The sequence below is a fragment of the Xiphophorus hellerii genome, chromosome 24, assembly GCF_003331165.1.
Source record: "Xiphophorus hellerii strain 12219 chromosome 24, Xiphophorus_hellerii-4.1, whole genome shotgun sequence".
Taxonomy (NCBI): domain Eukaryota; kingdom Metazoa; phylum Chordata; class Actinopteri; order Cyprinodontiformes; family Poeciliidae; genus Xiphophorus; species Xiphophorus hellerii.
In genome coordinates, this window is record NC_045695.1 from 7,351,904 (window position 1) to 7,365,473 (window position 13,570).

At 36.9% G+C, this 13,570-nt stretch overlaps 1 long non-coding RNA gene across 7 annotated transcripts in view; it reads left to right on the forward strand.

Annotated features, from left to right (window-relative positions):
* The window catches only part of LOC116716259 (uncharacterized), a 71,844-nt gene that overhangs the window by 41,798 nt on the left and 16,476 nt on the right, over positions 1-13,570 (forward strand). For 6 of the 7 annotated variants that reach the window (XR_004338425.1, XR_004338423.1, XR_004338422.1 and 3 more), the window contains exons 2-3: positions 8,926-8,964; positions 9,791-9,864. This is a non-coding gene — a long non-coding RNA (uncharacterized LOC116716259). Of the gene's footprint in view, positions 1-3,573; positions 3,655-8,925; positions 8,965-9,790; positions 9,865-13,570 lie in introns of all 7 variants that reach the window. The other variant, XR_004338426.1, reaches the window with a different exon arrangement.

The following is a 13,570-nucleotide window of genomic DNA, read 5'->3' on the forward strand; positions in this document are numbered from 1 at the left end:
TTAGTTGGAGATGCAGTTTAATCTGTCGTCACAATTTTAATCAGTTTCAAACATAACAGGGTTCCCAAGATGTTTGCATTTTAAATATAAAAGTCTTCTCACCAACAACAAGCTCAAAATCAAATATGGCCGCCTTACATTCAAAATTGGCTCATAGTAAAATAACACTTTGTTTGCATTTTGACACTTTCATTGTCTTTTTTATAATTAATTTGTAATAGTTGCTTTTTAATCTTTTAACAATAAATTCATCATTCCAAAACAAAACAAACGCGAAAGGCTTGTTTATATAATTTAGAAAATTTGTCATAGAATGTAATATTATAAATGTCCATTTATGTTGATCTTCTGAAGGAATCGACCAGAAAAATATTTAAAGTGGAAGAAATCCTTCATCAAAGCTCCAAGCTGTTTTATCCCTGTTGCTTGTTAGTATTTGATAGTTGTGTGTAAAGGAAATTCATGCAGTGAAGAACAGTTTCTGAGCACAATGTATAGATGAAAAAGGATGAATTTATGCAAGTTTTTTTTTTTTTTACAGAAGCACTTCTTCAACAAATACAAAAGAGCATTTCCTAATACTTCAGCTAATTTGGGTCTCACTCTAAACACCACATCCAATAAACCTCCCTTTCAAACGGGAATGTTGTTGGTCAAAAAATTCAAGCTTTGTTTTTGCAGCATAATGTTTTGTCAAGTCTGCTTAAAAAAAATTAATTGAAAATCTCCACAGAGTTGATTGTAATGCACCCTAATTTCCTTCAGCTATCGGTGGAGCATAAACAGGCAAACATTTCCATAATGTGTCCATGTGAATAGACAGTTTAGATCGCTGTTTGTTAGCAATGTTTGTTTGCCTGCTTATTGTGTTCATGGAGACAAATACGAGGCATGTCTTTTTATGCAGCTTCTTCATTTCTTGTTAGTTGTTTGCCATTATGATAACAAGGATCCATTTGATGTTAGCGGGCCTTTTATCTTCAAATGAGCCATTTAAATGTCATTACTGTTGGGGCTGTGTGTCGGCGTGTACGCGTGTGTGATCATTACACTTACAAGGCCCATTCAAGTCTTGTCATTTTTTTTTTTTCCCCCTACAAGCTGAAATTAGTAGCATTCACTATGTGATGCTGTAACAGCGACAATATTCAGGTTGAAAGATGATTTCTCAGAAGTAAACTTCAGCTTTTGTCTGTTTCCCTTTCTGTGGTTGTTTAGAGAGAAATCAATAAGCCAGAGTATAATAACTCAGGAAATTGATCCTATTTAGCTGCATTTTTTTAAGTGGTAAGACATAAGTGGTTTCTGTATTCAGCAAACAGCTTTAATTACTGACAAAGAATCTCCCAGCTAGTCAGATTTGATACTGAAACGTATCAAATATTCTGTGATTCACATCAGAATATCTAAACGCAACATAACAAAAAGTAAAAACAGATGATAGACTGAATATATATTGGTTTATACTTTTTGTTTGAAAAATGTTCTCTCTTTTCTAATAAGTCTGACAAAATAATCATATTTTAATTACCAAGCTTTTTATAATTTCTTGAATTTCATAGTAAGTCTGACCACATTTGACTTGAATGCATTAAAATCTACATTTTATTCATTTATTAAGCTCAATCAAACACTGCAGGTGTTTTCAGAGAAAGAGTGACACAAATGTTTTTCTCGTGCTGCAAGTAGAATCAAATTTTGTATATTTATTTTACAAATAGTCCCAAACCGAACGCCTATTTTTTAGTGAGGCAAAACCTTTTCAGGTTTTGGCTTAACATTAATCTCCATAACACTTTCTTTTCACTACTTTATTTTATAAACATATATATATTGTTGAGCAGGCTTAAAAAGAAATGACAATATTTTTTTGTAGTGCTTTCAAAATGTTGACTTTGCAGTCTACAGATGTGGAATCATTTCTAGATTCTTGGCTGAATTTCTGACCCCCTGCCTGCTAAAGCTCTGCAGTGATTGGTGTAACATCTCCACATTACTATGATCTTAACTGATAGGATTTGACTCGGAGTTAGCCTGTCTGAGTGGGGGTCATTTCTGGTGGAAAAAGTAAGTAGAGGTGTTATTGCTGCCAAATTATCCCAAAATTATCACAGTAGCTCAAATGTTTTGTTGCACCCTTCCAGTACACATCAGCAAGTTGAGTTTGCAATTAAAAACAGACAGTTGAAAGAAAAGAAAGAGGCATAAAAACTACAAACTGATGGTCTGAAAATGATGATTTGTCCCATATGAAGCATGTCGGTGTCTCTGTTTTTGTCTCAATCAAGAATTTACAAAGGACATAAAACAAGGCTGACTGACATCCTTTCTCATAGGTGGAAAACTAGATCTCTCCATGTCTAGAAGCTCTAATTTGAACTTTCCAGTAAGGCCTGATTAGATGGTGTATTGCAGTGTATCCAAGTTTTGGCCTTCAGGTTTGTCGAGGTCTCTCTGTTTCCTGCAGTGGCAGACATGGCATAGGACAGCCCCTCTAGTGGACTACTAGTAAAATAGTAAATCTTTCCTGGCAGGCGGAGATGACAGGACAACGTCTTTGTGTCCGTTCTATGTAATTTGCTTGTTCTCCACTCTGCTATAGAGCTGGCGCACTGCAGCAGAGAGACAAGCCAAGGAGTGTGTCTCTTCCTTTCACTCTGCATATCTTCTTGCCTTCCTCGCTCATCCATCTTATGTGGGTTTGTTCTCTCCCATTGTTGCCATTGTGTCCTCCAGCTCAGCTCTGTGGCCTCGGAGTTAAAAAGAAAATGATAGGCTGCAACCAACACAGGAAGAAAAGTGAAACGTTTAATGATTGTGACCTATAAAATGAAGGAAAACTGTATCTAGGCTTGGTTTAAGTGTAAAAGCTGGAAACTGGGAGGAATCTAGATTTACTGATCAGTAAAACAAATGAATTCATAAATTAGGTTATTCTTTGGCAATATGTTTAGGATCATTGCGCTGCTAATTAAATATCAGGGGTTTTGTAAACACTGACAGATTCAGCTGATTTCTATATTTTCACCTCCTCTTTTCCCAGGTTCCTTGTGTCTTTTCACTGTTATGCACATAATTTATGTATTCATTTGTTTTGATTTCTTTGTATATCTGAAGTACTTTTTAAGTCACTGTAACTTGGTGTGATTTTAATGTTAATAGCAACAATAAAAGCAGTTTTTTTCTACATTACTTACAAATGACACTTGGCACAAAATTTGCAGACAAACTCCCTAAATTAGGTTACAAATCCAAATGTAGAGCTGAATGAAAAACTATAAGAACATATGTAATACTCTTAAATTATGCTCAGCTGTGTCACAGTTTTGTTTTTTTAACAGTTCTGGTTCCTGAAACTGTCAAAAAGAGAGAGAAAAACATTACAAATTCACACATTGTTTCCCTCTCAGATGTAATGTAAGTCTAAATGCACCATTTGTTTGAATGGTAAGAAGAGGGGACATTAGTAGCAGACTGAAGTGTGCATGCATGTATGTGTGTTTCAAGAGAACTTTGACAAACAGCTCTCGTTTATCATGGCGGCGCTGCGGCCCGTGTTCTCCTGTCTCTAAGGTTACGGCAGTCCTGGACGCTTTCTTATTGGCTCAGCCGCCGAACACCCAGCAAGAGACAAAAGAGAAGGACCCGGCGCTGGTAATTTCTTATCACCAAATCCCATTAGGCTCAGGGTTTTTCATTTTTTTATTAGCCTACACAAAAGTAAAGTGGAAATCACCATACCCAGTCGGCTCAACCCCTACTGTGAGCCTGACTGGGTCTTCTAATAACATCACTCTACTCCAGCCCGTGCTTTACTAATAACAGAGACTTTTCTAAAAGTGCATTATTAGACTGAAAATATAAAGCATGAAAAGCTTTTTACTTTTAGTAGATAAATTTAATAGTCTTCATGTGCTTTCATTGATACTGTTAATTAATAATTAGCTTATTTGCAACGCATGCAGCAGTCCAATACTCTGGATCTTACTAACTGCATTACGTTCTCTACTTAGAAATTTGAGCTGATAAAATGTCTAATAGTTCTGCTGAAACAGCAATACCATGTAAAGTTTAGATAGTAATGGGTTGGTATCTGACTCTAAGTAAAAACACCACAAATTTATAGTATTTACACAAAAATGTTGAACATGGAAGTATAACTGCTTGCTTTTGTTTTATGAAGTCAGCATCTTTTCACAATACAGTGGACCCCCATCTATTTGCAGGTAACTAAATTATTTTCATGTCTAAAATATTTTAAGGAATATGTACTATGGAAGCTGAAATACCTAGGTAAAATGCTACTCAACACATTATTGACTGCATCTGCAAAGCAGCCAGTGAAGAAGGGACATTTATTTTCCTTGGTGCTGATTGGCTGTACCCCCAAAAGCGTTAGGACTGTAGATATTAGTTTCTGGGGCGTGCTGTGGTGGCGCAGGGGGTTAGCACGCCCCACGTTTGGAGGCCTTAGTCCTCGACGCGGACGTCGCGGGTTCGACTCCCGGTCCCGACGACCTTTACCGCATGTCTACCCTCCTTCCTGTCTGCCTACTGTACAAAAAATACGAGCCACTAGCGCCGCAAAAACTCTTCGGAGAAAAAAAAAGGAAAAAAAGATAGTAGTTTCTGTGGTAGAGCTAAGACTATTTCCACTGTTGGTATTAATACATGTTAAATTATATTTGGTGTTTGAACGATTAAATTAGCCAATCATAAGTTTTCTTACTGGGGGTCTCAAGTATTCAGGAGAGGCTGGGGTTCCTAAGTTCTGTGAATATCAGGTCTTGAAGCACCAAAGGAGCGACAGATAATAACACTCCCAGCCCCATGTTAGCCCAGTTTCTCTTTTTTATTGTCTCACCTTCAAGTTTGACTGTTTAAGCCTGAAGTGAGGCCTGCAGAGCTTCACATGTTGTACTGGGCTCTTTTATAACCTGGTTAAGGTTTTAACGCGATTGGCCACCCACTGCTGAGAATGTTTACCACTGTTCCATGTTTGCTCCATTTCTGGATAATACTTCACTGGAGCCCTTTCCACACTGATAAATGTCAGAGCCTAAGTGATGTGATACTTTTGGAGATTTTGCCTACTTCATCCTGTTAGACAGGTTCTATTTAAGTAATTTCTTGACTGTGCAGTCCTGGACAATCAAGGACTGTCTTTACCCAGGCTATTTTTGTCTGATATAAGTGTTTGAAAAAATTGTGGCAAAAAAGTAAAAAAAAATATTCCTTGAAATACAGAAAGAGCAGTAAAAATTTAAATGCACTTGAACTCATAAGTGACTTGTTGCTTAGAAAGTTCTCAGAAAAATCAATTTGGAAAACGGGGGAGAAATAGAACCAGCTGATGAAAGTCCATATACCAGTAGATTTCAGCTTATCAAGTCATAATTTCAGCTCTTAAATTCTTTCACCTGTCATCTTTCGTCCAAGCAGCTGTGTGCTTGTGGGACGGCCCGAAGCTGCACTGACACCTCTCAGCGTACTGAAAGAGCCTGATATACCCAAGGCTGTAATCACCACAAAAGTGCAGTTGGTTGTGGTTATAATGTGTGTGTGATAAGCACCCCATATGAAGGCAGATTGACAGACAAAAGGGCTAATCGCTCCTCAGCTGCAGCCGCCAAACACCTCAGAGGAAGTATTGACCCAAAAGCATCATAATCCCCTTCGCCTAACACTGGCAATTTCATGTAATACCTGTAATAACACGCATTCAGCTCAAAGTAGTCATCAAAAGAGCTCCGAGCATCTGATTTTGAGAGGTGAGCTGTTTGAATAAAAGGGGACCAAAGTGTATATCAATCTGTAATAACAATATTGTGGCCCTGACTCACATTTCCCCTAAGGAGTGCGTTTTTATCTTGTTCACTTCGACTCTTTGTGGCTTTTCCTCTTTTTAAATGGAAAAAAGAAACATTTTTATGGTAAAGGAGGCTGTGAACTTTTGAAGGGGTCTTTTCTATTATATGCTTATTTTTACATTGCAGTGAACTTTGCCACATTTAGTCACGTTACAACCATAAATGTCAGCGTATTTTTGAGAAATATTAGGGGAAAAATAAAGATCTGAAAAGTGAGGCAGGAGCTACATTCAGCCTTTCAGTCAATACTCTTCTTTTTACTGTAGCTACTAGCTTTGCTCATTTAGAGACTATAACTCTTACCTATTGCTTCTTGAATCTCAGTCAGATTGGACGTTGAGCGTTTTGTGAACGTTGATGATCAAATCTTACTCCAGAGTCTCAGATTTCTGCCTGGACTTTGATTGGGTCAATACAGCACATGAAATTTAGCATCAGATTTGTACCAATATAGTTGATTTGTTTGGTCATTGTCACTTTCATAAAAAAGAAACTGCTTAAAAGTCCTTTACTGTATGAAGACTTACAAATGTATTAAAGATAATGATTGAAATTTCCAGCAGATTCCTTCTGGTCTGAGCAAGACGGCTCTGGGTTTGAATCCCAAGCTGTATTTGAATAATCCTCAAATTGTCTGCAACATTCTCCTTTTGGACAAAGAAGTCCAAAGAATTTTTAACATGTTTAGTGAAATGTACATTACTTACATCAGCTGATAGAGAGCTTACCAGGGTCTAGAGTGACATGGCTACAATCATGTTAACTCAATGTTTGAACCAAATTCAAGAGATATGGAAAAATATAGCAACCTTAAGTAGAGAAGATCAAAGTTTTTCCCAGGAGGCTTCTGCAAACATATTTCAACTATTTGGTTGTTTGTGTTGTTTTGTTTATTTGAAGACTATTTAATTTCAAAACCTATTAAGAACGAGGCAGTTATTTAATTTTATCCAGGAATCATAAACTCTAAGAGTTAAAAAGCTTTGAAAAATTCACATCGAGTGAATCACACACTAACAAAATATTTTATATATTTACATTTCTGAACTCTTCCTGAGTTAAAACACTAGTAAAAGCACTGCATCTTTTTTTTTTGTTATTTTCACCATTTCTCATTTTCTGCAAATAAATACAACATTTTTGCTTGGAGACATGTTGTCAGTAGTTCATAAAATAAAAGAACAATGTTCATTTCAATCAAATATATACCTATAAAAAGTAAAATGGTCTCTTAATTTTTTCCAGAGCTGTATATTCACACTTGAAGTTTCCTTTGCAGTTTGGAAAACTGTCAGAAAAACAACGTGAGTTTTTGCAGATCTGAGTTGATCAGCTGAACTGACTGCGGTTTCATATCTCCTAATGATTTCAGTGAGAATCTGAAACTCAGACTTTGAAGAACCAGCGCGTTCAGTCCAGAACGTGATCTAATCGAATGTAGAGGGGATGTTTGCATCACACGTACACGCTCACACACCCGCCATCATTGTCATTATCATCACAGCCTCAATCATCCCTATCTGTATTCACTCACACTTTTCAGCCTCTGATTTGGTATTCATGTCACAGAGATTAATCAACCTGCTCATCCCATCTGGTGTTGCACACTGATACACACTGTGTCCTCACACTCTACCTGCCTCTAGGTGTGTGTGTGGGGTGGGCTGGGGGGTTGGCACACAACTGACAGACAGCGAGAGAGGGCTCTGTCAACCCATCTGCATATCTGCATATTAACCGCGGACCGTCCCTTTAATTTCCTACAGCAGCTGATAACCGTCGCCTCCTCTTGGCCTCTTTGTTGCTCCCACACCAAATTCATGTGTGTGTGTGTTTGAGGAAAAGGCCGAAACAAAATCTGTGTTGCATTTCTTTCTACTTCCCACTCATGTTTTAGTGTTTACTCAAGTTGTTAATCTGCAGATTTTTAAAAGAAAGCATGTTTTATAGAAGGGAATAACAAAAATGAAAATGGTGATTCATAATACATTTTTGTAACACATCCCCACTTAGACAACTAAAGATTTAAAATCTCCTCATAGTCTGCAGTAAGGAAATGTGACTTATTGACTCCAGCAATTAAGTTCTTGCAAAAATAAATCATTTTTTTCATTTGTCAAAATGTTAGATGTTGTAAGGATAAATTGCCCAAACTGGGGAACTGAACCACAAAAATACGACCATATTAATATGTTTAGTAAATGGTGTACTATCTGATTATTGAAGACAGACATTACTTCACAATTCAATACCTTACAAGGTCAGACTCAGGTTATGCCATGACAGATATTCACATAAGCTTACAGTATTTAACCACATAAAAGTGTCTCTATAGTTTCATTGTTAAATCAGATCTTTGACAGGATTTTGATCAGTGAAAATATAAATCTGAACTAAACAGAGATCTTTATTTCTAAGTAGGGTTTGACTTTATATATGTATATATATAATCATCTTTGTTTTGTGTCATATTTAACATAAATTATAATGGCCTCATTTCACACACAGTGTAAATATGTTGAGGCATGAAGTGTGTGAACTGATTCACTCTGAATGTATGGAGGTGAATGTTGATCTCATTATTCCTGAGGATGAAGGCAGAGACAGCAGAAGAAAAGCAGTACAGGCTCAGAGTTTCTCTGTTCCTGTAGTTAGTAGGTAAAAGGAGTTTGAGTCGAATTGAGACGTTCGGAAAGGAAAGTATAATTTAACAGCTGCACCTCTTGAATAAATGGACCTTTGCTCGAGCTTCACCTTTGAACCCTCTCAAGCTTTTGTTGAGGTTTAACTCCGCTTACAAAGTTGGACTGAATTAGAGATGATTGGATGCTTACTGATGCCTTGAAAATGTAGTGAATTAGAAGCAAAGAAGAAGAACAGCATACAACATTTCTTAAACGCCCAAAATGATTTTTATTTCTAAGTTCATGATGCAGGAAGAAATATCCAGGCTGGTTTCTTCAGACATTCATCTTTAGGCTGCTTGTGATCTGCTTTGCACCTTGATACATTTCACCTGTCAGATCGACTAATGTCTGTAATTTTTGTTTTTCAGAGAAAACATCAGATGATGTCAAATGAATTTTCCGAAAAGGTAAGAAATATTGTTTTTATTTAACAGAGTGAAAGATTTAGGTAGAGATATAGAAAATATTAGAAAGTTGGACTTGTATATATCACATCAAGAGTCCAGGTTGTGGAATTACATTAATATACTCAAATAACTGCAAGAAATGTGGTTGCTTAAGTCAAAGTTATGTTTATTTATTTATTAGGTTAATTTGATGGGCACAGGCACACATTAACACATTAACATAGACAAACTGAATAAAGCAGCAGTCCCATGCTTGTATCATGGTGCTGTTAGCGCATGCTAATCTGTAGCATAGATGGGTTTTTCTAAACAAATATCTAAAAACTATTAAGAAGTGAAATGGTAAGGGGGGTATGTATATATCTAAAGGTTACTATGGAGATTAGTCAACCCTTGATAGGTTCAGAAACATACAGTATATAGAACAGTGCCAGAACTGTTTTTCGGGGATTTTATTTTCCTAAAAATACACTTAGATTCGCTGTCAAAGTGAAAGAATGTTATAGACATCTCATCAGTGCAATGTGACAGCATGTTCTACCATATGGAATGACGTGTGTGTGTGTGTGTATGTTTAGTTCAGGAGTGATGGGATGATGATGATGATGGTTGGTCTTCATGTTGGAGAGACAGACTGATGAACAAATCTTCTTCTCTTATCCTGATCATCTGTCCATGTTGACTGATAGTTGCTCTGCAGTTTTCACCCTGTATCTTCCCAGTCAACCTACATTCCTCTGTCACACATAAGAAGAACAAGATTTGTTTTAGGATTATATGGAAAAAGACATTATTTTGTTCTGAAAAAGTTTTTGCCTTCTTACAGATTTGTGCTTTTTGCTCTAATTACACCAAGGCATCCTGAAGCTGATAATCTCACCACTACCACCATGTTTGACGGTCAGTATATTGTTTTTCTGAAACGCTATACTTGTTTTATACCAGACGCAACAAGATGTTAACTTTCCAAATATTTCCCCAGGAGTCTTGGAGATACATCTGATTTAGAAAATCAGTTTTTTGTTCTTGTTAGTGATTTTTTCCCAGTCTCTCCATCTTATTGTTGAACCAGTGGATTTGTTTCTCATTTGTTGTTGGAATTTATTTATTGTGGCATAATGAGTTGCTATTGGACAAGTGTTAGCCTGCTTTGTGTTGTCAGGCAGGTTCTATATACTAAAGTACTAGTTCCTTTGGCAGATTATTTCACTTATAACATGGGAGACATGTCTTATGAGTGAAATAATCTGCCAATGGAACAAGTACTTTGATCAATATTAAGGAATTATTTACTTAAAACCAGCTCCTATATTTTGCTGAAAAGCTTCTTGCAAGTTAAGTCTTGTCATTTCAAGTGCACCAAGATATTTCCACATACCTGGCAGCTTTATTTTATACTCAAATATAACGTTAATAGTCATATGGATGGAAATGTTAGATCTTTATTCCCAACCCAGTTTCCTTTTTACTACTTCCCCTTTGCCCAATACAACTCTGCAGTCCTTTCACTTCCTTTAACCTCTTATCTCCTCTTGTCGTCCTCCTGTCTTGCTCTTGAACTCTCCATTACCGTCTTGTCACTCGTTTTATCTCATCACCCAAAGCAAGCCCTTCATCTTATTGTCCAGCTGTTGCGATCTGCTTCTTTCTTCATTGTGATGTGGGTCAGCAGGTCAGCCGGGGGGCTTGTCATTAGCTGGGACTGTGCATTTGTTCTGATCACAGGTGTAGACAAGATAATAGGAGTCTTTAGTGGTCAGTGTGAGGAGAGCAGTACAGTCTTAGACAGAGGAACATCATAAAATAGAGTAATAAAATAGGAAACTGTTTAAAATAAATTAAAATTCACAAATAAACAAATTGATTTGAATAATTTTATTAAGTATTTTTGTCCAGGTTTAATGAAAACATAATTTAGACATAATTATTCCAACTCAATATGCATTTCTGTGCTGCTACTGTTCTTTACTAATGACCTTTTCTCTGCCTCATGACGTCAGGCTTTGACTTTCTGATGCTTCTGTGCTGAACAGCTGTTCTCTTTCTCTTCATCTCCCAGATAAACAATAGCAGCTAATGTCAGACTGCTGATGCTGAATCCAGAGATCTCCACCAGCCTCTATATCTACTCTACTCTGTTCCACTGCATGTGTAGAAAAATGAACTAAACAGATTATAGGAAATGGTTGCATTGAGGAGGTTTTAGTGCAGAAGCAGATTGTGGAGAGTTCTGTTTTTTCCTGCATGTTGAACCTCTGTGGGTTGACTCAGTGGCTCCTTTTGTGTTTGTTAGTAATGAGAGCTGCAAAGTATGCTGCTGCTTTGTCTTTCTGTACATGTGTTCATTTGTGTTTGGTCACTACTGTTTGTTCAGCTTTGAGGTTGCCTCTTTGCACCCAGGAGACGAGTAGAATAGTTTTTGTGTGTATTTTTGTCTGGGGGGGGAAGGATCTAATTTAAACAGCTAGAGTTGGTTGAATTAAACATGTTGTGCTCATTTAAGAAGTTACACATTAATGACTTTTTTCATGTTTTTTTTTTCTTCAGCTTTCTGACAGTATTGAGACAAACAAGCATCTATTGAGCAGGTTGGTTGGCATAGTCAGTAAAGTGCTGTGCTTTGAATCTGGTGATTGTTGGTTCAAACCCTGGTTGTGGCAACCTCCAAATGCAATGTCTCAGTCAGTGTAAAAATGTGCTGTGGAGACCGAACATCAGGAGAGTGGGGATTCATCCATCCCCAGTTTTTAGTGAGAGAAAGACCTGGATCTCAAGATTTCCATGATGTGTGAAGATCGACTGATGTACCAAGACTAAAATAGGAATGCATCCCGGCTCCATTTGGCACTCTTTTATTATTGAAAAGAAAGTTTCTACTTCTACTCCAACAGGTTACGGCATCAGACATCAAGTATGAAGAACAAGGCTTGAAATCCTGGAAGGAATGTCAATTTTGTCAGCCTCTTTCAAAGTCACTATTGTTACAACAATATAAGAACTTTCCATTTGTAGATTCATTTGCTCCGTGTTTAAGTTTCTCACTTTATGGTTCTTTTGAAGGTGGACATAAAAAACTAAGACATGGACGAGGAGTGAAACTACATAATACAACTTGTTTAGAAAGCAAAAGTTTAGAAAGAGTGGTGTGAAAAGAACCTGATCCAGCATTCAATTCCAAGTAGAGTTATCTATATTTTATCAATAATTGTATATAAAAACACAAACGCTCTGCAAGAAAACATCAATATAAAAGAGAAGAATCTCATAGAGTAGCTGATATGTCATACAAACATAAAAAGTCCAAGTTCAATGTCTGGAAGAGCAAATAGTGAAGATTTAACAAGGATTGTAAATAGAGATAAATGCGCTACAAGTCAAAAGGGAGACGGTCCTTGTGGTGTGGAGGGATTGTCATCAGTGCTCAAACCGGAAGGTCATAAGTTCAAGTCCTGGCAGGTATTCTGAAAGGCTTTATGAATTGTCTAGTTGTTTTTACCTTGTCAACATTGACACCCCAAAAAATAAATGCGCCAGGAGAAACATCCAGAGTTTAGATGGTCGTGTGGTCCACAGGTTATGCTCTAAGACATCAACTATGATGGACAAGGGTTCAAATCCTGGAAAGAATGTCTATTTTGTTAGCCTCTTTCAAAATCAGTATTGAGAGCAGAAAAGATAAATGCGCTACGTGAAATTTCTTCAGTGTAGTAGATCATGTGGTCTACAGGATATGGCATCAGACATCAAGTATGAAGGACGAGGGTTCGAATCCTGGAAGGAATGTCTATTTTGTCAGCCTCTTTCAGTCAATACTGATACCTGAAAAGATAAATGCGCCACGAGAAAATTCTAAAGTGTAGAAGGTCATGTGGTCCACTGGTTAAGGCATCAGACCTCAGATACAAAGGATGTGGGTTCAAATCCTGATCTTGGTCTATTAATAAAGTGGATCTTCATGATTAATTTGGGATTTTTAGATTAAAACCCACAAACTTCATGATAATCAGTCAAAATTGAGGCCAATTTCTGCTTAAATATCTTTTTTTTTACCATTCTATTTTGTCACTCCAGGAGTGCACCGATTTCAAAGTTTTTTGCTGATACTGCCGATATTCCTTTTTTGTGGTTTTTAAGCAAAAACAGCAAAAAAAGGAATATTGGCAGTATCAGCAAAAAACTCTGAAATCGGTGCGTTCCTGGAGTAAAAATGCACCGATTTCAGAGTTTTTTGCTGATACTGCCAATTTTCCTTTTTTGCTGTTTTTGCTTAAAAACCACAAAAAAGGAATATCGGCAGTATCAGCAAAAAACTTTGAAATCGGTGCATTCCCGGAGTGACAAAATAGAATGGTAAAAAAAAAGATATTTAAGCAGAAATTGGCCTCAATTTTGACTGATTATCATGAAGTTTGTGGGTTTTAATCTAAAAATCCCAAATTAATCATGAAGATCCACTTTATTAATAGACCAAGATCAGGATTAGAACCCACATCCTTTGTATCTGAGGTCTGATGCCTTAACCAGTGGACCACATGACCTTCTACACTTTAGAATTTTCTCGTGGCGCATTTATCTTTTCAGGTATCAGTATTGACTGAAAGAGGCT